A 26,659-nucleotide genomic window follows, 5' to 3' on the forward strand; every position below is an offset into this window, starting at 1 on the left:
GTGTGTGTGTGTGTGTGTGTGTGTGTGTGTGTGTGTGTAGGTATATAGGTATAACATCCAAGCTGACCATGAATTTGAGGGAGGCTTTCTTTTTTCTATTTATATTTCTTTCTTTTTTATATTTATCTAAATCACCATGAAATTGCCAAATTATCATGAGATTTTATACTCTAAGGCTACAGTCCACAGATCTAGAATCAACAGAAAAGATTTATCCAGCCATGTGTTCTAAGATGATAGGCCCTTTGTTTTCTTTTGCTGAAATATTTGATGAAATGACAGTTAAATTACTACATTTGTCCATTCAAAGGGTATTCATTGAATGCCCATCACAAAGTAGCTACTTTTATTACCCATAGTTCAAAAGTATAGATCCCACCCTCCAGGAGACCATAAAGTACCAGGTGGTGTAGCAGTGGCTCCATCAGGTATATGTCAGCTTCTATGGAAGTCCAAACAAGGGACACTAGCTCAGCCTGGGGGAAACAGACCTTGCCAGAGGAGCTAATGCTGGAGGTGAATCCTAAAGTAAAATAGAAGTGAGCAGGCTGGACAAAGAGTCAGCAGTTTTTGAATAGCCTATGCAAAGGCAGGAACTGCAAATGGCCTGGTGCAGCTGAAGTCTGTGGTCCACGTGAAGGAGAGGCTTTAACCACTCTGGTCATTTTAATGTAGATGGGGAAAGACATCAAGGACTTCTCCCTCCTCTTTAACCTCCTGTCACTGTCTTCTTTCAGGCTGTCATTGCCTCTATCTGGAGGTACTCTAATAACTTCTGACTGTGCTCTCTTCTGCCAATCTTTATTTCCACCTTTCAGTTTCATCCTCCACATTTCAAGAGACTTAGCTTTCCAAAACACAAATCTGATCACATCATTATTCAATTTCATCTTTGCTTATGAGATCAAGTCCAAATTTCTTAGAGCAGCACATCAACATTTTACATTCCAGCCCCTGCCTCTCTAACTTGATCTCCTGCCCCTTTCCACCTCACAACTTAAAATGCTCAACATACTCTCCCAATGCATGCCTCTCACACTTCTGACCTCTGTGCATAGTTCTTCTTCTGCTTAGAAGGCCTTTCCAAAGACAGCTCCAACTTACCTTTCAAGACGCTCTTTAGTAAAGCCTTTCCCACCAGGTTTAGGAAGTTATTCCCCCATTCTTCTCATTTTCCTTTGCACATATCTCTATCAATATGCACATTGTATTGAGTCTCCTTCTGTGTGACTTCCCCACCCAGAGAAGTAACCATATCTCAGTTTTATTTGATATACCATTACCCTTCAGAATTCGGCAGTGCCTGCAAACAACAGGTACTCAATGTTTGTTGAATGAACAAATGAGCAACTATTTTTTCATATTAAAATTTAAAACCTTCATCACTTTGGCTTTTTATTTAGAATGATCATCACTGTGTGTAGAAAACATCTCATCTCCCTGCTTTGATTTACACCCTTGCAGGCATTGCCCCACTTGTCAACTATCGACTTATTCAAAACCACTGTTTTCAAAAACAACAGACAGGCTTCTAATCCTGTAAGGATTCACAAACAGAGCCAAACACCCTACTAGTGAACAGTTACAACACTTTCATTAGAAATAAACTGTAACATATTTTAAAGATCTTATGAAATTTGAGTGTGAAAATGAAGGTTACCAATTTCTAGGCACATCACACAATGTTAACATGTTAAGTGCCTTGACACAAGGCCTAAAAGTAAGTTCTTCTTGCCCTAGGATCAATTAATGTGTGTAAATAAGAGAATCATGAGGAGTTTTTATACTGTTGTTCCCCAGGAGAAGGGGAAGGGACATTTGTTTATTTTGTGGGGAATCAGGAGGAAGAGCTCATGCTGGAGCCTACTGGTCATTCTGTTCCTGCACACAAACTGGTCCATGACCTTTATGTCCTTCAAAGGAACATGTGTTTTAAAGGAGAGAACATTTACATATGATTCCTGTCATAAAAGTTAATGCTAAAGTCAAATCAAATACACACACATACACACACACACACACATCTATATGAAATTAATGTACTATTTGGTAATCAACTTTTCCACAATTACTTCGTGGTCATAGATTTTGTGTTGATGCTGGCTAATTAGCCAAATATGAATTATATACATATATTTTAAGTAAGTGTGTGTGCACACTAAAGGGTTTTCCTCTTTATTTCATTGTGAAATAAATCATTTGATGTGGCTATGCATAAAGCTCTAATACACATCAAAAAGCAATCAACAAACTCTTTGAGTACATCAAGCAGGATAATTTAGATGGTTTTTAATCATGATTATGAAAATATAATTAGGTGGTTTCATGTTTGTTGTTGAGTATATGTCGGGGAAAGTGATTCTCCAAATAGAAAATGTGGGCAATATTACATAGAAACCACAAGAGAACAGTATGCATGAGGAACAAGCACATTCCACACACACATACGAACCACTGCCCCTTTCTCCAACATATCAGCAGCTCTCATACTGAAAAAAGAATATCATTTCTCTCAAGATGCCAAAAGAAATCTTATTTAATAAACTGATGACATAGAAGTTGGTTAGAAAAATGCTTCCCTTTAATGTCACCATAAACTTTAGCTGTGGCTTGCAATTTAAAACAAATCCTCCCTGCTGAGGATTCGACAGAAAATGGGGGGAGGGGGCTTATCAGTGCGCAAGCAGCTCATGTGTCATTAGTGACCGCTGGGAGTGGGTAGAGTCATGATCGGCACAGCTAAATGATTGTGCACTTGTGGCCTTTTCTAATCCATTTGAAATACACCTGATATTTATTTATCTCCAACTGTCCGGTTTAGAAATTGAAAGGATCTTTAAGTTCTCATGCCAGCGGATGGATCACACTCTTAGTAAACCACTCCCTCACACCAGACTCTCTGGATCCCCACCTTGTCCAGGACAAGGAGACAAGAGGGACTCCTCCATTCGCCCTCTCTCAGTCTCCATTCCCCCAGAGTTCCCTGGTAAACTCTCCCAAGCCACATCTTATTTTTCCCCTGTGCAGCCAGGGTTGATTACTGGCCCCCTTAGAAAAATCCATCCTTCCTAGTACATCTCATGTACAAGAGCCTAGGGTTGCACTTGGAAGTAATTTGGTCACCAGCAAGATGTCCCCTTTTGTTGAGAAATTCAAAGACTTGTAGCATCATGACTTTAACAAAGCCACAATTAGAGTGGCTTTCTTCCAGCACCATGTATAATCTGTTTTACCACAAAAAAACTAAGTTGCTGTCTGTGCACACAATTTTAGCATTTCTGGTTTTTATGCCATCTTACTTACAAGAAACTCCCAGCTGTTATAATTTGTCTCATCCATCGCTCTCTTGTAGAACCAGCCTTTGTTCCTTTTTTTCAGTGCCAGGGACTTGCTGCGTTTCACCTGATGTGATTTGTCCAGGCATTAATAATGCATCTTCAAGATGCAAGATGCATGAATTCCTTTAGTAACAGATCTGCTGGCAGAGGACTGTATTGTATTGTATGGCTTTGCTGCAAAAAGGAAAGACAAAGGGATAAAGGGAAGGTCGTCAGTCTCAGAAGTGAGCAGTATTGGTGATTTTAGAACATCATTCCCACCCACTCAGGGGAAGGGTTAGCTAAGGACTCTGAATATTAGACCAACAATTCCTTTTGAAAAAAATCTATTGCCAAATCTGAAATTTGTCACTTTAGTGGACCAAGAGTTGCATACACAGATGACAGTTCAAGAATCCCAGGGTGTCTGGCTATTCTCGTATATCACTTCGTACACATCAAGGGACATTTCCTATACATAGGTCCTTATTCTCCCTTTGGACCACTGGGCATGCTCCAGCTACCTTCCCAGGGGCCTTGATACAACTGTTGTTATTGTTACTCATATGAATTTGTTATTATCTTGCATTTGTGAAGAGCTTATATTTTCAAGATGCTTTATAATCATTAATAAGTCATTTCTCACAATTATCCTGAAAAGTAGGACAGGGTTCTTTTCTTGATGCTACAGTCAAGGAAAAAGAAGTGTAGATAGGTTGCAATGCAAGATGTTCACAGAGAGTGTGCTTTCCAAAGTTGGAATAAGGACACATTTAGAGGGCCACCCCATCTCCTCAACCAAATAGCTACCTCTGAAATGGTAATGTGAACAATTTAAAGCAGAATGTGGGACCCAATTAAAAATAATCAGGTGCTTAGAGGACACAGCCATAAACTCTGCAGGAAAATAGCCCTGCTTCAGATGATCGGATTTGGAGCTCAAGGCTAGCTAGACCAGCTGGCTCCAACATCTTAGATTTCTTAAGAAACAATGAAGTTACCATGTAATGTTGAAATCCAAAAGTTCAGCCACAGAAATAGTCGCTTGTGCAGATGATCATTTAACTTCCTGTTTCTCTGTGGACTCCTGACAAGATTTGTCAATATAACCAAACCACATTTTTGGTATGGTCATTATAATAGGTTCACCTGTCACTACACACATTCTCACCACTGTCGGCAACCCCCCGCCACACACACACACACACACACCAAAAAAAAAAAAAAAAAAAAAAAAACTCATCTAATCAATAACATTTGCTTTCAGGGCAGCACTCTTTTACTGCTGTTCCATCTCTGTCTGGGTTACCATAGCAACTATTCTCAGAGCAGTGTGATACCCAGTTTATACATTTCAGCCCTGTCACATGACTGACTACCTGCTTCTACTTTAATCATTGCTGGAGGGAACACTCAAAAAGTGGCTGCTTCCTGCTTCCTGTTGCAGTCCACCAAACTGCCAGAGTGTTTACATTTCTTCCCACAGTCTAGAAAACTCATGTTAATTGTGCTGGCTTTTGAAACAGAGAAGGAGGAAGACTATAGTGGTGGATGAGGGACCCCTAACTGCTAGAATTAGCAAAGACTTCCAGACCTTCACAGCCAAATTCTTCTTTTTCCCTATAGAGATGCTCTCAGATGTAGCAGAACTCTTTTTTAATTGCAGAATAAAAGATGCTTTCAACCTCATCCAAGCCTGAGATCCATCATCCAATGACCCCATGACCTCAGAACACTCATCTCCACTCATGTGGCCATTTCATGGACCCCCTGCAAGGCAAGGCCTGGAATTTGGGACTATCAGGAGACTCCCCTGTTACAGCTTTGAGGGGTCCGTTTAAATCACATTATAAACCTAATGAAACACAGCTAATGAAGCACAGATGTCCTATCAGATCTGGAGCTCTGACTCCCTGTAAAAGCCCAGTAAAAATAAATGAAAGGAGCCTTGTATCCATGGAAATGGGCAGCTCACATGTTAATCCTTCCCCCTCACCCATTTATGAGTTCATTACCATCTCTAATTCCAGGGCTTCTGAAAGCATTTGTGGCTTCTGGGTCAGTCATTTCTTAGAAACTCATGACGGGCTGGGCTCGAACATCCTTGGCTTGACCTCTTTGTTCAGAGCCATGGGAAAGTAAAGTACATAGGTGTATATTGCTTATGTGTAGCACAGAGCTCCTGGTTACTTTTTGCTGTTTTGAAATGATGAGATGAATCTCAAGCCCTGTGTCTTCCTGGGATGTAGAAACAGACCTTTCATGGACCGACTTCCATGTCTGTTGAGAATAACACTAGGGAATTGAATCAGAGTGATCTGATTCCAAAAAGCTCTCCACTGCAGCATCAGTTGTGCCCGATGTTTGTTGCTCCTTTAGATTAAGACATTAACATTCCTTCCTCAGACAGAGATGTTTCCATTCATTGTCACAGTAGCTACTACCGTTAGATAAGGTCATGAAGGAAAATGCCAAAAGCGGGGGCGGGGGTGGATAGGAAATAAGTTTGAATGGAACCCAGAGTTTCAGGCACTCCCTGGAGTAACACATATAGGCAGGACAATTAGGAAGAGCTGAGAAGCACCATGAGGGCATCAGCTGCCCAGTTGTCAGAGGATCCAAGAGGGAACGTGCCACAGAAAGAAGAAAAGGAATACAAAGCATCTTTAAAAATAAAACTTGCCTCCCTCACATGGTCAGCTTGATAAGAATAACTAAGTGGTTCTTCAGGATACAGAACACGGGATTAGAGGCCCCCTCTGTTCCTCAGAAGCCTGTTTGTTCTTTCAGTTTTTTTGGTTACTGGGTAACATTCATTCTCTCTCTTATATATTTGCCTACACACACACACACACAAACTGTTGGTGTTGGAGCCATAGTGTTTCTCTCAGGGACATCCTTTGGGGACAACTTTTTACATGTTTTATTTTTTAGATATATAAATTTGAATTCTTAAATATTCAAAGATGTCTTCTGAAGAAAAGAGTACATATTCTCAATTTAAAGCAAATATCTGAGTGGCAATAATACCTTGCATTAAAGTGCCCCCAGAGAGAATCTGATTGTATGTCTCTGTCAGTTATTAATCAGTTCTGAAAACTGAAGATGAGAGATGTTATATTGAGGAAACTGAGGCACAATACAATAGACATTCCTGGGGCCATGCATTAGTATGAGCAACAGAACTGAGGCTCCTAACAATAAATTTCAGACCCTAAGTAATAAAGCATTACAAGCCCTAGACATTTTTTTCAAAACAATCAATTTTGTCCACCTAATAGCTGAAAAATGAATGCTTCATAAAAATGGTCTAAGAAATTAAGGCTTAGGCTTGTGATTATTACAGTGATTTGTCAGTGGCAGTGTATGATTTTTGGAAGAGGACCAGCTGTATTAACAAGAGGATAAGAGAACAGTTCATTTTTCATTTTCCTAATATAGATACCCTTGCCTTGCCAAAAAAGAGCTAAAAAGAAGTGATAAAGCATCAATGATGTAGCAACATAAGCGACCTCACAGAAAATAATTTGAGCCTTTCACTGCCCGCTAACATGAGAGATTTTCATCACAGATTTGTGTGATGAGCTGTCTGAACTGTCAGAAATAGAAACAACTCTAAGCAGAAAAGGAGGAGGAGGAGGAGGAAGGAGGGGGGAGGGGGAGAGGGGAGGAGGAGAAGAAAGAAATGAAGAAAAGTTTTGTGGGCAGCTAAGACCATTCAGCTAATCTCCACTCTCTCAGGACCTCAGAGGGGTGAAATGCGTCACAAAACGAAACACCACACAGTGACTTATAGGTTGACAGGAATGGTGTTAAAAGAGCCACTTGCTTATCATGACAAAGTGTGAGAAATGTTTCATGGATCAACAACCTGTTGTTGCTTCAGTATTTTCTTCTATCAGTTAAGACAAAGTTGTTCCCTTTGAGCAGTAAACTCATTTACTAGACACAGACGCAGTCGTTGCCTAGCACTGTTTCCTTTCTTGTCAGCTATCTCCTTTCCTTCCTTGGCCTTTTGTTCAACCCACCCTTGTCACACTTAGTAACACATTTCAGGCAGAGTGGATTAGCTCAAATTCATAGAACATCTTAAATATTTAAGATGGTTAAAATACTCCATAATTGCAAAAGTAAAATAAAGACCAAAGTGTTCTTTTTAAGCAACTTTTTAAGTAATCGTTGACATTGTAAATTGAGAGAAGGTCAATGCTTTTGACAGAGCACATGCGATGAGGTGATGGCGTATTTTCAGTTCCAGAGGTCTAAAAGTTAACTTTTGCTCTCACTGGCTGCCCCAGCCAGGAAGGCAGGTGTGTGACATAGAGGAGACAGGCTAGGAGTAGACACCCACAGCCTTGAGTTATTATCCTTCCCTCACTAATGCTCTCTCCAAAGTTAACAACAGTTGCAAAGCCTTTCTTCTCTGGGGAAAGTCTACAAAGAAGGTAATAGTTGGCATTTTAGAATAAAATCCTCAAGAGTGTATCTTAAGCTAATAGCTCTGCATGTTAACATAAACAGAGGAATGCAAACCCATTCTATAAAGAAAGTGTATTTCAAAGCCCTCTGGGGAGTCCCTGCTGTGGTGCAGCCGGTTAAGGATCCACCATTGCCTCGGTGGCATAGGTTCAAAACCCCACCTGGGAACTTCCATATGCCATGGGTCAGCTGAAAAAGAAAAAGGAAAAAAAAACAAAAACAAAAAACCAAGCACTCTGATATCTCTTTGCTCATGTGTGTCCTCATGATCCTACAGGGGAAAGAACACATTTTACAGATAAGCTACCAGACTGAGTGGACTCGATGTCCCCATGGAAAGCTGGAGAAGATTCAGATGAGAACCCAGCTCTAGTCCCTGTTCTCTACTCTGTGCTGTCACTTTTTTTCTAGAATCACATACTCAAAAAATAAATTAGTTCTATACTTTGGCTCAATGTTTCTACTTCTTCTGGGAAAGTACGACTAATATATAGTCAAGTACGTAATTAAAATAACAGATCCCACAAAACTGTATTTTGAAAATGTAGTGCTTTATTCTTGGATTTGAAATTAAATACTCTCTTGCTCTGCTCAAAAGTTATCAATAAGTTTTTACAATCAAATAATGTAATACCTCAACTGAACGTTTTAGTTCAAGTGTCTGTACCACCAAATGAGTCCTGGACCAGAACCCTAAGCTTTAGTCCTGATTCTAGTAAGGGCTGATCTCTAGGTATCAATTTTCTCCTTTGTAAAATAAAAAGATTAATTTATTCCTTCATATCTAGATTTTCTGAAACTGAAATCTTTTAGGATACTAAGCTTTCTTTATAAACACTATATCAATACTGATCCTGCCTTATTGTCCGCACTAAGAAAAAATAAGCAGTGCTTTCTCGCCTGCTCCGTGCAGAATGCCGAGGAACAGTTCTTGGGCCTGCGGTATTCATCTATTCTGAAGACCCAGAAGCCCCAAGGGGAAATCAGCCAGAGCAGAACTGGAGAGGAATAGGTCCCAGAAAACAAGAGGAAATTCGCCCAGCCAGGTCCCCTCCCTCAGAGTATTACCACCCTTTCCCATGGAGACCACAGGCTCCTCCCCATCAGCAACCAGGTGACCTCTGGCCTCTGTGCAAAGACTCTCCTTTTCAGCTGGACAAAGGGCTGTACCCAGAAGGCAGAGCAGCTCAGCTTTACCCCAGAAAACAGCTTTCCAGACACCGAGTCCAGAAATAAATTATGCCCCACCACCTACTATTTCACAAGAATAAGAATGAGAAAAGTAATGAGTTTAGTCACTTGAATTTCTAGACTTCCAAGAATACTACCTAATAGGCTGATGGTGATGATGATGATGACGACAATGACGGTGGTGATGGTGGTAGTATACTCCATGGTAATATCAACTAATTCATATGACAAGTCAATAAAGTATTTTATTAAGCAAAAGTACTAAAATCTATTTGGCAAAACAGCTCTCTCCATTCTTATATTTGCCTTGATAAATCCACTCTGAACCACTAGCTTGAGACTATTCCTAAGAAAAATACATTAAATATGCTATTTTGTTCATTTCTTTCATGTATTAACTTATTAACAAATTTACTGATTACTCTCTATGTGCCAGGCACACTGTTAAGAATGAAAGAGGGAAAGTCAAAAAGATACAGCATCAGCCCTCCAAGGCCATACAGTCTAGGAAAACAACAGACACCAACAGCGATGTAAGTGCTATGATAAAGATACTGCAAAGCACAGTGAGAACCTAGGAGAAAAGAAATCTTGTAGAGATGGACTTGAGAGAGAGAAAAAAAAAAAAAAAGAAAAACCAAGTTACCATTTAAAAAACTAACTTTACTCTTATTCCTAGTAAATGACTTAAAAAAAGGAAAAAAGAAATAGATGATTATGAAAAAAAAACCCTTTAAAATAATATGGACATCGGAGTTCCCATCATGGCTCAGTGGTTAATGAACCTGACCAGTATCCATGAGGACTCAGGGTTCAATCCCTGGCCTCACTCAGTGACTTAAGGATCCAGCATTGCTGTGAGCTGTGTTGTAGGTCACAGATATGGCTCAGATCCCACGTTGCTATGGCTGTGGTGTAAGCCGGCAACTACAGCTCCGACTCAACCCCTCGCCTGGGAACCTCCATGTGCCCCGGATGCGGCCCTAAAAAGACAAAAGACAAAAAATATATATATATAGACATGGAAATATTCAGAAATCAGTCTGGCATCTTTAGAGCGGTGGGTGTACATCAAATATGCTGCATGCAGTATTGAGATACTGAGGGAAACTGGAGTTTCAGTCATTCTGATTTCATTTACACAGGAAAATCCTTCTTTCTACAAGGCCCTTACATGCTTCAGTTGAAAACTGGCAGAACATTTACAGCATCCTACAATGTGTTCCACCACCTCTGAGTGGTGGAGGGCGTGGTGCCAAAGAGACTCTACAAAGGAAAATGTACTGGTAACTCCAAACTCATCCGGTCTTAAGCACACAGTTGACCTTGTCACACCCAGATATCTGTGCCCAATCAACAATATTTGTCAGAGTAGTAATGGTGTTTGAGTATGGTACTGTCACTGCTTGGATGGCATGGAGTTTCCAGCCATGCGTTGAGAAAGCATGGCTGTCAACGCTTTACCCATCACTCCACCTCAGTCCTGATGCTATGAAGATGCCCAGCATAGCCATCCTTACCCAGTGTCTATCATTCGTTTTCCCTTCCTCCTGTCATACATGAACTTCTACCCGAAAGGCAAGTCACCCAGCCACATTTTCTCTTGAGGTCTGGGAACATGCACCCTCTACTTTTTCTGTTTTATTTTGCTTTCATATTCTCCCTCTCATAGCTCTTCTCACCTTCTTTTTGATCCCATTTTCTTTACACCTTCCATCCTTCTTCCCTTTTTCTTCCCATAGCACTGTACTAAAAAAATACATTCTTTGCAGATCTGTTCTCCATTTTTATATCACTATATCATCCACTGCCCACACATATTCCATATTAGAAGCAAGGAAGGGAATTTCTTTAAGTAAGTCATAACATATCTAAAAATCTGTGTACACGTGATCAAAGTGAGTTAAGGAGCAAAATAAAACCTCTTCCACTTAAGTTGAGAACAGGACAAGAAATTCTGCCCTCAGGGAGTTCCCACTGTGGCACAGTGGGTTAAGAATCCGACTTCAGTGCTCAGGTCATCCCAGAAGTGTAGGTTCAGTCCCTGGCCCAGTGCAGCAGGTTAAGATATTGGCCACATCTCGGGCATAGGTCACAGCTGCAGCTCTGATTTGATCCCTGGCCCAGGAATTTCCATATGCCACAGGTATGGCCAAAAAGAAAAATCAATTATACCACTAATTATGGCCATCATTATGGTCGTAATACTAATGGTCCTGGCCAATACAGGAAGTACAGAAAAGAAATGAGATGGGAAAATGGAAAGAAAGGTCTACAAAACTGTGTATGATGTGATTACCCAGAAATCTAAAAGAACCAACTGGAAAACTACTGTGACTAATGTAAGAGATAAAATAGTACAAGTACTAGAACTTCCATATGCCTTGGGTGTAGCCATAAAATAAATAAAATAAAATAAAATAACAATGGTTACAGCTACAACCATGGAGTTAACATTTATGTGCTCATCACGTAGATTTTTTTTCAGGCACCGTGCCTATCAACGACAGGAATTCTTTGAGTAATTTGTTTATAGTACTCTAATAGATTCTTCTATTTGAATGCCCTTTCATCACCTCAAGAGTGACAACTCCAAAACTGAACACATCATTGTCTGCTCACCAGTATTTTCTCCTCCCTGCCCTTCCTGCCTCAGATAGGAGCACCCTCCTTTCCTCATCCCTCACCTTCAACTGGTCATCCCCGCAAATCCTTTCTGAAAGAGGTAAAGTATAATTGTACACAAAGATAACATTTAATCAGCCACCAAAAATATCATCAACAATTATGCCAATCTTTTCCTCTCCATTCCCACTTTCACTCCCCTGGTTGAGGATTTTATCCCAGAAACATTTATCCCAGAAGCATTTTCTCAGCAGCCTCCTCCACTCACTGCCTATCATCCCTGTCCAATCTTCCTGTATTTCTCTAACTGATGAGCACAAGCACAGCCATTATCATTCAGTGACCAATTTATGTTTCTGAGCCCCTTTCGCATTTGACTGGGGGTTTGAAGGCAGGAAGCAGGGCTTTCACACGTTCTAATTCTTTCTGTTGTCTCAGGCCTGAATAGACTTATCCACACAGCAGTCCTCCACTCCTGGGTCTACACAGCCTCTCCTGCTCAAAAGGAAAGGTGAAGGAACGCCTTCCTCCAGGGGTCCTGGTGAGGAGCCCTGAGCTCTCCAGAAGCAGCTTCTGAGCACTACAAATGCAGGGCTAGATCCCTCCTACTGCTTTTTTTCCCAGGAGAGGAGGCCAAGCAGGACTGAGAACTGGCTGTCTGTCCCTACAGCTAAGAGACAAAGCGAAGTACAAAACCAGACAAAACCTTGCTATAATAGCACAAAAACAACTCAGCCCCATGTTGTCTGTGTTTGTGCAGTGAGTCCAAATATTTTCTTCTAGCTTTAAAAGGATGAAGAGGATGGGGGAAGAGAGAGAGAGAGAAAGAAGGATGTAAGGGAGGGAGGGAAAGAGACAGAGGGAAGGAAGGAAGGAAGGAAAGAAGTAAAGAAAGAAAGAAAAAGGAAAACCAGCAGTGTCCAGAAGCTCAAACACAAAAGCCTACATTTCCAAATTAAACCTTACTTTCTAATTTATTTCTTCTTGCAACAAATATTTTCAAACATCTACTTTGTGCCAAGCACTAAACATAACACACAGTAGCACTGACTTCCAAGAGTTTAAGTTCTAGTATGAGATAAAGATGATAGAAAAAAAATCAACAAAAGTAGGCAAGGTCATATCAGACACTGGCAAGTATGTGAAGAAATGAAATGGCACTCTCTCCACATGTGTGTGTGTCTGTCTGTCCGTGTGTATCTGTGCCTAAATTTCCTCTTTTTATAAGTACATCAGTCATATTGGATTAGGCCCCACCACACCTTGCTCCTGTACAACCTCATCTTGACTAATTACATCTGCGATGACTCTATTTCCAAATACATTTACAATCTGAGATGCTAGGGGTTAGGGCTTGAACATACCCATTTGACATGACACAATTCAACCTACAGCAATGTTTCTGAAAGGAGGTCCATTCAGGAGGGTGGAGGGCAAGATTTATCCGTAACAATCTGACCCACTCTTACAGAGCAGGGCTGAGTTTTTCTGTCTCCCTCACATTACCTATTGAGTGAATACTTGTTGATGGCTGATTAATGGTACATTTTACACTAAAGTTTTAAAATGTGCAATTTCTTGGTTTGAGGTAGTTTGGGATTTGTTTGTGTGCCATCAACAGATCTCATGCTTACCAGCTAGGAACGTCTTAAATTGTTTCGGGGTCTAAAATGATTAGTAACTATTTCTGGAGACCAGGTGGAAAAAAATAGCTGGCATCTAAGGAGGAGCCAGCCCCCTTTGTCTGCATCCCAGAGGCAGCAGAGCTGAGGAGCTCAGCCGCAGCTGGCAGAGAGGTCACATTTGTTGAAGACCTGAGAAGAGATCATGGGGAAAATAGACTGGCGCAAATGCATCCATCCAGGCCTCAAGGCAGCTCATCCTCCTCAATCAGCCTGGGGACACACAGCTGCCCCGTCCACCCTCAGAGGGGCAAATTCCCCCACATCAGAGAAGCAGCCCTGGGCCGCTAAAGGGAAACCTGGCCAGCAAGGAAGCAGCTGGTCTTGGCAAACAAAAAACAATGCCCCAGGCAAAAACAAAGCAAGAGGGAGCCTGGAAGAGCTTCATCCTGAGGAACCACTCCCTCCCTAAGCCAATTTTTTAATCCAATATAAAACTGAATGCCTATTCAAAAAATATCATGGCAAATTTCTTCCATCTAAATTCTTTGTGATTAGGAATTCCTGGAAAGTTTTTTCCTCCTCTCTTTCTAACAATTTGCTCCAATAGTATGATCTACACTGTGGCTGGCTATTTGCTATCCAATGTTCATTCTTTTAGTGTAACACAGACAAAAAGATCTTGCATAATTTCATGAGGATTTGTATTATGCAGACATTGCATTTTTGTGCATTGTTGATCGTTTTCCTACCTTTTTATCTCATGAAATGAACCATTCATGACAGGCTGCTTTTCATTGTTGAAAATAATATTTATGTATACACATATAAATAAAGCAACCTCTTATGAAATATATGCTTAATGAATTTATTAGTTTCCCACTGTGTAAGAACTCATGAGCCTGAAATTAGCTGTGAATAATGAGTCTTCCAATAAGAAGAGTAACTCTACAGATACAGACCAAACAAGGTCAGGTGAAATTTTCAAATATAAATCTAGTTACAGTTAGGTTAGAGAGTCTAAACCAGAAAATTTACCATTCTTACAATGACAATAACAGCTAGAATTGATTATGGAGTTTCTACTGTATGATAAGCTGTGTTAAGTGTTTTGTACCTATCTTATCTCAAATCATTGCAACTCCACAAAAAAAAAGAAAGTATTGCTTAGGAATATCATGTGGCTTGCCCAAGATCACAATTGTTACTGGTGAGAGTTGGGATTCGGACTCTAGTTTGTCTAAGTCTGAACCCCATGCTTAGTCAAATGTAATACACTGATAAAAACAGAGAAAAAACACACAGTTAAAACATTCGTCAAAAATTAAATGCTGTAAGAAAAATACCACTAATATATTCTTTTAGAGAGTTCATTTATAAAAAGAACTTCTGTAAAAATCTAGAAGCATTGTTCCAAAAGGTAAACTGAGGCATAGAATTTATAGCCACAGCTTTTTAGAACGTACTTCAAAACCATTTGCATCAAAAATATCATTTTGCACTATTTCTGAAGGTAAGTTCTAGAAGTCCTGGAGACTTGATAAAAAATTACATGATAACCTTTTATGCAACAGGCTTATTGAATATAACATTATGTTAGTGATGCTATTCTAAGAAGAATTAGTCATGCTGGGCTAAATTTTCTAAGAATGCAATTTAAACCCACAGTAAGGTATATTATAAAATGAATGGAATACTGTGGTTCAAACACAACTCTCTGAATGGTCCATCTGTGGACCTTATCTCACCGATTCTCATTAAACAGTGATTTCATTTCTCTACATCATCACAAGCCCCACTCCTGGGCAGTCGTTCAGCTGCCTAGCTAGTCTCACAACACATGCAAACATGAATAAAAGGTGGCGGCACGACAAGTCAGAGGAGAATTTGCTGATACTTTTCCCAGTGTGAGGCATGGGACCCCAGCCACCACAAATGGGAAAAAAGAAATTGGTGGTCCCAGCAGGCCTGCCATTTTTTACCCACTACGGCCTCCTTTGGAGTGTGGCAGTCACAGACATGACATGACACACGTGCACACACGCAGATCTAAACCACTTCACCCACCCTCTTCGTTCCATGTGCGATAAGGTTAAAGATGTGTTTGGACGCTATGAAAATAAACCTCAAAGTCTTTAAGGATACTGTGTCACTAACTCACTGCTCCCTAGTAAGACATGTAAAAGGAGGTATGTTTTCCTCATTAGACATATGGGGAAATTGACGTGTGAAATGTAATCATTTGTCCAGAGCTGGGAGGAGAATCAAAGATAGAAAACAGAAGTGGAATTTTTCTGTCCTCTGACCTCCTATATTATGCAGTTTGCACCTTTCTTACAGACTGCATTACGGTCTGGTTATGTGTAAATTTGTCCTTTCTCTCTTAAGTAACAATTAGCTCCTTGGGGTGAGGGATGATTTCTGGTTTGTTTTTGTGTTCTCACAAAACATAGTCCTCTCCAGGGAAACTGGGAAACTGTGGGGACTCCACCTGTGCGTCTGGATTAAAATATGAGAAGAAACAGGATACAAATAGAGAAGTTAAATGGATCTGGGCTGCTCTGGCAACAGTGGCTGTCAGTTGGAGCGATGGCTGGGCGTTAGTGACTTTTCTTTATGGTACATATGTCCTCCACCAGATCTGTTTACTGCTAGTCATTGTAAACAGAGGCCTGACAGCGCATACTAGAAAGAGAGAAAGAGAGAAATACACCCAGCGGGGGTTATAAAGGAGTATGAGGGTTGAAGATGAGGAAACTGGATGAGAAGCATCAGTCTCTATCTACCCTGTGTGAGGGTCAGGTGGCTCCTGGTGGTACTCATCCCTTTAGTTCCTAGGTGCCCTGTAGCCCAAACATTTATGACAAAAATGATGTCACCCTGAAGGAAACCTAATGGGAGGTCAGGTCCACTGGCTGAGATCAGCCTCACCCTGGTCCAGGTCGAGATCTGAACCAGTTTTGAACAATCCCAAAGGAGACAAAGTCCACAGGTATTTATCATTCTATGCTAAAGACCAGGACTGCAAGTAAGTATCATCTGCCAGCTGTACAATGAGCCATCTCAGACCTTCCAGCCCAACCAAGGCATGGCTAACTACAGCCTGAGCCAGCATCACTGGGAGCTTAAAAATACACCAGAGGAGCCCAAAAACGCCACAGAATTGTAATAATAAAATGGAAGGTGTTTCAACCCACTAAGTTTTGGAGCACTTTGTTACAAAGCAACAGATAACCAGAACACTGAGCCTGATGCCAAAATGAGACGAGATTTTTGCAAGGAAGAGGGGTGTGTCTTTCAAGGAGGAGTAAGTGTATTTTACACATGAAATTACTTGGATTATTAGAGGTAGAATGTAGGGCAAAGTAACTACTCTTCAAAAATGGGCCCCCCAGTGAAGCATACCTCCAGTGACCTTACATAACCCCTTCCACAGTGAATGTGTGATCAGTATGGAATGTGGGAAAATCATTTGGTGTAACTTCCATAGTTAGTATGTCATAAGAAATCTTGTGGCTCTTGCCTTAGGTGGAGCCATTCACTGTGTAAGAAATCTAACTACCCTGAAAATGCCATGACAAGGAGAAGTCCCACGGAAAGAAAGAGAAAGATGCCTGGTCAGCCTTCAGCGCTGCCAGGCCTCCCAGCAGAGGTGGCCAGCATGAGAGTAAAGACACCTTAGGAGGAGTTCCCATTGTGGTGCAGTGGAAATGAATCTGACTAGTATCCATGAGGATACAGGTTCGATTCCTGACCTCACTCAGTGGGCTGGGGATCCGGCATTGCTATGAGCTCTGGTATAGGTTGCAAACATGGCTCATATCCCATGTTGCTGTGGCTGTGGTGTAAGCCAGCAGCTGTAGCTCCAATTTGACCCATAGCCTGGGAACTTTCATATGCCATAGGTGCAGCCCTAAGAAAAAAAAAGAAGATGACTTTGGGGTTCTCCGGCCCAGTCAAGCCTACAAATGACTCCCACTTCAACTGTGTCTGACTTCTATCACTTAAGGTATCCCAAGTAAGAACCCTTCTGCTGAGCCCAGCCCACCCACAGAACTTGGAGAGATGACACGAAATAGTTCTCAAGCCCAGGCTTGGGTTGGTTTGTTGTACAGTAACAGGTAACTGAAAAATTAGGTTTTATACAATGCAAACATTCCATACCTTCTGGTTCTTTCATGCACAACTTTTTCTGCTGATGACAAATTAAAAAAAAAAAAAAGATCCAATATATCCTCCTTATAACCAACATGTCAAAACAGATCATTCTTGGAGTTCCCATCATGGCACAGTAGAAACGAATCCAACTAGGAACCATGAGGTTGTGGGTTCAATCCCTGGCCTTGCTCAGTGGGTTAAGGATCCGGCATTGCCACGAGCTGTGGTGTAGGTCACAGACACAGCTCGGATCTGGCGTTGCTGTGGCTCTGGCATAGGCCAGCAGCTGTAGCTCCAATTAGACCCCTAGCCTGGGAAGCTCCATATGCTGCAGGTGTGGCCTTAAAAAGACAAAAAAAAAAAAATCATTCTTATAGTGGGTCATAGGAAGAAAAAAAAGTGAAGAGAATGATATCCTACCATATATCAAAAGAACTTATGACATCTGTGAGCTATTCCTAGTATAGCAACGAAAATGGGACAACTAGATATTTAGGTTAAAAAACCAAGTGGTCCAAAGTGACTTAGAACGGCATGGCTATGGGGGAACCGGCACCAGGTGAGGATGAAATCATTAGCCCTTAGACTCTAAGTGCTCACCACGGCCCACTTATAAGAAATCGCCCCCAGATGTCTTTCAGATTACAAACCCAGCAAGTCATGCAACATCAAAGAAGTTCCTAAATTATGTAGAAGACTAGATTATATTGGAAAGATGAAGTAAAGGAGCAGCTGTGGAAAATAGTTGCTAGGTGGTCTGAGGAAAGAAGTAAGCTTATAAGCTATGGCCAGTGGTGTAGGAAATGGGGTCCTGGGCCTCCATGGGGCTCTACAGCCTGGCAGAGCTCCCTCTTCAGACAGGCCTTGGTCTGTCACACATTGTCCTTTATTGCTACACATCACCTTGCCCTCAGATGCATGGGTCATGGGTCAGGGGCACATGGAGGTGAGGGGCACAGCAGAGGGTCCCAGAAGGGATGGGGGCGGGAAGAGAGAGAGGGTCAAATAGGAGAACAGTTCCTTTTCCCCCTAATTAGAGAGCTGGACTGGGGCCCACAACAGTGAGGCAAATGGTTAGAGGCAAAAGCAGTAGGACAGAGCAGACAAGCCACCCAAACCTCCAGCTCCCATTGAGGGCTTCAAAAGAGATTGGAATATACTATCCAAACCCCAAATACAAGACATCTTGGGTCTTAGAGTAGGTGCTGAGCTGGCTAACAGCAAGACTAAGGCCATACTGTCCATACCTTGCACATAGGGAAGCACTTTGCTATGTTTTCTACATAGTAGAAAACATAAAACAGAAAAATAATTTCCAGAACACAATCTTAATTTGGAGGAGAGGAGGGAAATATACTCACTGACTCATTGGGCCCAGTGAAGCCAGACATTCCTGATGCACCCTCTTCTGTAGTCTCCCAGTGCCTAGTTAAAGCTGGCAGCAGCACGGTCAGAAGCCACCTTCTCAAGCCCACTCCAGCCAGTTGTTCTCAATCATCCCACCCCCCAGCCTCAGCCACCCATGCTTGGGGAAAGCCTGCCCCACAGGTACTGTGTACAAGTTGTGGGTACAGGCTCCTCCTCAGCCGCCGGCCTTGCTGGTCACAATTGCCTTGAACATGCTCCATGGTTTCATTCAGCTCCCTTGGGGCCTACAGATTTATGGTTTAGCTCAAGCTGTCATAAATAACATAGGCTTGGTGGGAAATTCATTTTCTCACAGTTGTGGAGGCTGGAAGTCTCAGATCAAGGTGCCAGCCACTTCAGTTCCTAGTGAGAACTCTTTTTCTGGCTTATTGACAATACTTTCTTGTGTCCTCACATAACAGAGAGAAATCTCTCTCTCTACCCTTCCCCACACTTCTTATAAAATCACAATCCTATCAGATTAAGACCCCATTATTATGACCTAATTTAATCTTTTTTTATTTATAGTAACATTTTTTAATTGTTATTTCCTCAATACAACTTTTTTTTTCTACAGTACAGCATGGTGACCCAGTTATACATTCATGTATACATTCTATTTTCTCATTAATTACCTCCTAAAAACCCTATCTCCAGAGAGAGACATCAGGGTAACCCAATGTATGAAATTGGGGGAACCCAAACATTCAGTCTGTAGCACCCCAATTGCCTAGATGCTTGTCAGCCTCTCTCTGAGCCTCTCTGCTGCCCTTCTTGTGACATATCCATGCTTCCTTGCCTCTCTAAAGTGCTAGATCCTCCATCACAAAAAAGGAAAAGGGAAAAGTTGATGTGGTTTATCAATAAACTTAAATTCTTCACACTGGGACAATGGTTTGACATCACCAAGCACTTCCACATTTTGTTTTAGTTGACTCCCTCAACAGCTGCTGTTAGTCTCTTTTTCTAGATGAAGAAACTAAGACCAAGAGAGGTTGAAGGCCTTGTCCAAGGTTACACAGCCAGCAAGCAGCAGAGTAGCACTCAGGCTACATCTGTTAGAGACCAATGTCTAGATAATCCACAAAACACAAAACTCCCCACCACCCTTCCTATCAAGGCTGAAGTTCAGTTTCTCTTCATTTCTTGCCAGAACAGTTGGCATGGTATCCTCATTCATCTTCCTGGCTCCAGTGCTATTCCCTGACAACTGCTTGCCAAGGCCTGTTGTAATTATAGTTATGGCATTTCTCTATTTAAAAACTAAGAAGCAGTGATTTTACGGCAGCATAAAGCACACCTGGTGCCTGGATATTGGTTTCTAAATACCATTCTCCAATAAAGGAACCAAGGTCCTTTGAAGAAAAGGCTGATTGCAGGGCTGAAACGGGGAAGACACAACATGAGCCTAGAGCATCTTGTTATGCCAGAAAAAATGAAGTGCTCAAAATACACAGAGAGACACACACTCACAATAATGTGGGCATTGTGATGTCAAAACAACACAGGAGAAAACCTGAAAGAATTCCCAATGGCCAAAGCCATAAAAACTAGGGAAACTAAATAAGAATAGTATTGGTTATAACACAAAAACTACCCAGAGAAATAATCAATATCCATCAGTCCCTAGTCATATAAATAAATGACTGAATAAATAAATAAATGGGGGAGAAGGGACCAATCTTCCTTACAGACAAATTCCAAATAATAGGTGTAAAAGTAATGAGACAAATAGAAACAGTAATCACTGCTACAGGCAAGATCCGCTAATAAATACTAAAATGGGATAGTGAAATATGGAGAAACAAGACATTTGTATAGCTTCAAACACCTTTTAATATTATTTATTATTTACTGTGGTGTTTTTAATATATGTCCACAAATTCTTTGACACTCCACTCTCCAGAAAGTGAAACATAAGTCCCCTTGCTGTGAGTGTGGACTAGACTTAGTGACTCACCTCTAGAGAATGATGCTTTAGTCAGTTCAGGCTGCTATAACAGAATATCATAGACTGGGTGGCTTATAAACAACAGAAATGTATTTTCTCACAGTTCTAGAGACTAGGAAGTCCAAGATCAAGGAGCTGGCAGATTTGGTGTCTGATGAGCCCCTGCTGCCTAGATCCTAAATGGTTGTGTACTTGCTGTGTCCTCACACAGCAGAGTGGATAAAAGAGTCCTCCGGAATCTCTTTTTATAAGGGCACTAATCTCATTCATGAGGGCTTCACCCTCATGACCTAATCACCTCCCAAAGGCCCCATCTCTTAATATGATCACCTTGGGTTAGGATTTCAACACATGAATTTGGCGGGGGGGGGCGGGGGGAGACACAGACAGTTCCAGTCCATAGCTGTTGGAATATGGGATATTGGGATATTCCATATTCCAATAAATAAATGGAACATGGGAAGAGAAAAATAATAACATTGCAGTGGAGTGATCTGACAGACACTACCTTAATTAAGTGATCAAGGTTAAGATCATGAGTAATAAGTCATATCGGTCTCATGCATCCCTTGATATGATGTACTGAGAGGGCACTTCACCTCTGTGGTATTCTTCCTCAAAATCCATAACCTTCTCTGACATTAACCTTATGAATATTTTCTCCGGTCAGTCTCCCAAAGCAACAGAAATAAGAGCAAAAATAAACCAATGGGACCTAATCAAACTGACAAGCTTTTGCACAGCAAAGGAAACCAAAAAGAAAACAAAAAGACAACTTACAGAATGGGAGAAAATAGTTTCAAATGATGCAACGGACAAGGGCTGAATCTCTAAAATATACAAAACAACTTACACAACTCAACAGCAAAAAAGGCAACAACCCAATGGAAAAATGGGCAAAAAGACCTGAATAGACATTTTTCCAAGGAAGATAGACAGATGGCCAACAAGCACTTGAAAAAATGTCAACATCCCTGATTATTAGAGAAATGCAAATCAAAACCACCATGAGATACCACCTCACACCAGTCAGAATGGCCATCATCAATAAGTCCACAAATAACAAATGCTAGAGAGGGTATGGAGAAAAGGGAACCCTCCTGCACTGTTGGTGGGAATGTAAGCTGGTACAACCACTATGGAGCTTAGTATGGAGGAACTACCATATGACCCAGCAATCCCACTCTTGGGCATATATCTGGACAAAATTTTCCTTAAAAAAGACACATGCATCTGCATGTTCATTGCAGCTCTATTTACAATAGCCAAGACATGGAAACAACTCAAATGTCCATTGACAAATGATTGGATTATGAAGATGAGGTATATACACACAATGGAATACTACTCAGCCATAAAAAGGAACAAAATAATGCCATTTGCAGCAAAATGGATGGAACTAGAGACTCTCATACTGAGTGAAGTAAGTCAGAAGAAGAAAGACAAATACCATATGATATCACTTATATCTGGAATCTAATACATGGCACAAATGAACCTTTCCACAGAAAAGAAAATCATGGACTTGGAGAATAGACTTGTGGTTGCCAGGGGGGAGGGAGAGGGAGTGGAATGGATTGAGAACTTGGGGTTAATAGATGCAGACTATTACTTTTGGATTAGCAATGAGATCCCGCTATGTAGCACTGGGAACGATGTCTACTCAATTATAATGGAGTGTGGTTATGTATGAAAAAAAGAGTTTGTACATGTATGTGTAACTGGGTCACCTTGCTGTACCATAGGAAAAAAAAAATTGTATTGGGGAAATAACAAAAAAAATCCATACCCCCAGTATAATCATAGAACATCAATGAATCCAAATAGAAGGACATTCTACCAATGCCTTGTCCACACTTCCCCAGAATGTCAAAGTCATGAGGAACAAGGAAAGATTGAGGACGTATCACAAATTGGAGGAGAGAGAGATGTGGTAACTAAATGCAGCGTGGGGTCCTGAATTCAATCCTAGAACAGAAAAGACACTTATGCAGAAACTGATGCTTTGCAAAGAAAATCCATGATTTTGTTTCATAAAAACAAACAAACAACCTTCCAATGACTAAACACAAAGCACCAACTCCTGAGCTGGGTACACAAGACCATCTGAATGTAACCTGGATGCCTCTTCTGCCTCTTCTGTCACTTCACACTCTATTCTTCAACCAAACAAGACTGAGTGAGGTCCCTAAGGGAGCTCAGCCAGTTGCACCTTCTCCCTTAGAATGCCTAGAATGCCTTCTCCCCTCTGCTCCACTTGCCTACTCATCTGTTTATCTGGTAATTGTCTTCTTCAAGTTCAGTCCAAGAATTTCTTCTTCAGGGAATTTTTTTCTGACCATCCCTGCATCCCAGTGGTCAGTCTCTCCCCACCTCCCTCTTTCTCTCTCAATGACACCAGGAATCCCATAGATATTTTATCAGCATCTATAACATTTTAGTGCATTTCTTTAAATGACTGTCTTCCTCCGCGAAGTAATAAAATTCTTGAGGGAGGCCTGATCTTATTCATCTTTTATAGGATCAGAGTTTTAACACATGGTTTAAACATACTGAAACATACTGAATGAGTTAATGAATGAATGAGTAATGAACAATTCACACTAGAAATCTATTGGCTAGAAATTATAAATGTGTAAATTCATCTCAGCTCTGCAGATATGTTTGAAAAAAAAGTTTCATTCAAAATTTCAAAAAGTTTTGTAGAAATACATAAAGCAGTTCTTTAAACACATCCTGAGGTCAGCAGACATCCTGGTGGAAAGCCAGGGCCTTACACAAATAAGCCCACTTCATGGAGAACTCAGACTCTGGAGGTTGTCCCTAAATACATCTCATTCCCAGTAACTCAGCCAGTTCAATTAAAATAGCCAAAATAGCCCCACACAGAGCCTCATGGGTCCTCCTTTTTTTTTTTTTCTTTTTTTTTCTTTCTTTTTTTTTTTTTTTTTTTTTTGGTTTTTAGGGCTGTACTCGCAGCATATGGAGGCTCCCAGGCTAGGAGTCGAATAGGAGCTATAGCTGCTGGCCTATACCACAGCTACAGCAACACAGGATCCTTAATCCACTAAGCGAGGCCAGGGATCAAACCCACAATCTTATGGTTCCTAGTTGGATTTGTTTCTGCTGCACCATGACGGGAACTCCTGGGTCCTCCTTTAAATGCACAACCTTTATTTCAGTCAAATTTGTACCTTCAAGTAACAACACCTTTCAAAACTCTGTCAAGTTAACCATGTTGCTTCCTATCATGCTTGCAGAGTGAAAACTCCTTTCCTATGGTATTTTTCACCAAACTTCTCAGATGAAATTTCATTGCCATTTACCTGGGCATCTTTATGAATTTTGTATTCTTTCTCCTAGGATAGTGTTTGAAGTTAGGCAAGGCTTCTCCAAACTTGAAAATCATTAAGTATGGGTTAGACTCGAAAGAAGATTCTCTGATATGACCATGACCAATAGACTTATCTATTAAGTATCTACTTTAAGCTCACATAAAAGCCTATGCTAAAACTATAGTAGATGTACAGAGGTTTAACATATTGTCTCCGCCATGAGAGGAAGAGAGATATGGAGATGGAAACCACCCACATTCCTTTAAAAAATGTGGCTCAGCAGTAATGAACCCAACCGGTATGCATGGGGATGAGGGTTCAATGCCTGGCCTTACTCAGTGGGTTAAGGATCCAGCACTGCTGTGAGCTGTGGTGTAGATCACAGATGCTGGTGTTGCTCTGGCTGTGGCGTAGGCCGGCAGCTGCTGCTCCGATTCGATGCCTAGACTGGGAATTTCCATATGCCGTGGGTGTGGCCCTAAAAAGACCAAATTAAAAAATAAAGTAAATAAAAAATGACTAGCACCACAAAAGAGATGGATAAACCTCAGCTTCAAAGATCCCCATCTCTCCCTTCCCAGAGGATGCTAAACAATAAAGCTAGGTCCCAGAGCATCTTCTTGACAGAGCAGAGGAAACATCGACTACAACCGCCCCTGCCTACAACCAGGACTCAGAACTTAAAACGTGTCCCCAAGTCCAGTCTGGCCATCAAAGAACTGTCTTTCCACTCCACTTCTTTCCCATTGCCTCAGAAACAGGTAACTTTGATCTCATTGACTAATTTCTTTCCAGAATGTAGGCAGAGGAGAGGGTGACTTGTTACTATATGCTCAACCACCTTATCTAACTTGGAGGAAAAAGTTTAATAAATCAGAACAATCTTCCAGTTGGGTCCATCCAGTTGGGTCAATCCTATTTCTGTATTTTTTGACTCATGAATTTTCTGAACCAGTACATGATCACTGAATCATCAATATTATTATGATCCTGACGTCTGTCTCTTCCAAATAGAGAGGAAAAATACATGTGAAAAGAGTTTTCCCATGCAAGCATGCCTTCTCATATCTGTCTCCAAGTTTCAACAGGCACAAGGAGAATTTTAAGTAAAACATGCTACAAGTTTGATAAATAAGTGCTGTAGAAATTGAGAGAAGGGAAGTTTAAAGAGAAGCTGAGACTTTGAAGAACAAATAGACTTAAAATGATGCTGAGGCAAACAGGTATTACAGGCAGGCAGAGCAAAGGCAAAGGCAGGGATGCCTATGGTGAGTTCAGTATACTCCTAGATTCACTGAAGCAGGGGATTGTGTAGGGGCAATGGGAGATGGGGTTAGAAAGTCAAGTTGATGGCAAACGGGGAAGGTCTACAGTGCCAGAAGAGGGATTTTCCTCTTAAATGTGGGGTTGATATCCATTTATGATCTGTGTTCAGAGGATGCCTATTTTAGGAGTAGTATCTCAGAAAGCAGAAATATTCTGGCTGGATTAGTGAAGACCCCAGAGGCCAGAGGAAAGTAGTAGAGACCTTATCTTAACAGTAGTTTGAATAAAAATGAAGGGGTATATAAGAAAATGCCATGAAGGAAAATCAAAAGGATTTAAGCTTATAGTAGTCTCTTATGATCCTTTGTATCTGTGGAGTCAGTTGTAATTTCTTTTTCATTTCTAATTTTATTGGCTTGAGCCCTCCCCCTTATTTTATAATTTTTTAAATTTTATCTTCCCACTGTACAGTAAGGGGATCAAGTTATCCTTACATGTATACATTACAATTACATTTTTTCCCCCACCATTTCTTCTGTTGCAACATGAGTATCTAGACAAAGTTCTCAATGCTACTCAGCAGGATCTCCTTGTAAATCTATTCTAAGTTGTGTCTGATAAGCCCAAGCTCCCGATCCCTCCCACTCCCTCCCCTCCCATCAGGCAGCCACAAGTCTCTTCTCCAAGTCCATGATTTTCTTTTCTGAGGAGATGTTCATTTGTGCTGGATATTAGATTCCAGTTGTAAGTGGTATCATATGGTATTTGCCTTTGTCTTTCTGGCTCATTTCACTCAGTATGAGATTCTCTAGTTCCATCCGTGTTGCTGCAAATGGCATTATGTCATTCTTTTTTATGGCTGAGTAGTATTCCATTGTGTATATATACCACATCTTCTGAATCCAATCATCTGTCGATGGACATTTGGGTTGTTTCCATGTCCTGGCTATTGTGAATAGTGCTGCAATGAACATGCGGGTGCACGTGTCTCTTTTAAGTAGAGTTTTGTCCAGATAGATGCCCAAGAGTGGGATTGCGGGGTCATATGATACTATACATAGAAAACCCTAAGGACTCAACCCCAAAACTCCTTGAACTATTAATAAATTCAGCAAAGTAGCAGGATATAAGATTAACATTCAGAAGTCAGTTGCATTTCTGTATACCAGCAATGAAACATTAGAAAAGGAATACAAAAATACGATACCTTTTAAAATTGCACCTCACAAAATCGAATACCTCGGAATACACCTGACCAAGGAGGTAAAGGACCTATATGCTGAGAACTATAAAACTTTAATCAAAGAA

The 26,659-nt window shown here is 41.0% G+C and overlaps 1 long non-coding RNA gene across 1 annotated transcript in view; it reads right to left on the reverse strand.

Annotated features, from left to right (window-relative positions):
* Positions 1-26,659, reverse strand: part of LOC110261185 — a 349,709-nt gene that overhangs the window by 306,156 nt on the left and 16,894 nt on the right. Inside the window, exon 2 of the long non-coding RNA XR_002345071.1 lies at positions 3,304-3,512. This is a non-coding gene — a long non-coding RNA (uncharacterized LOC110261185). The remainder of the gene's footprint in view (positions 1-3,303; positions 3,513-26,659) is intronic.

The sequence above is a fragment of the Sus scrofa genome, chromosome 6, assembly GCF_000003025.6.
Source record: "Sus scrofa isolate TJ Tabasco breed Duroc chromosome 6, Sscrofa11.1, whole genome shotgun sequence".
Lineage (NCBI taxonomy): Eukaryota > Metazoa > Chordata > Mammalia > Artiodactyla > Suidae > Sus > Sus scrofa.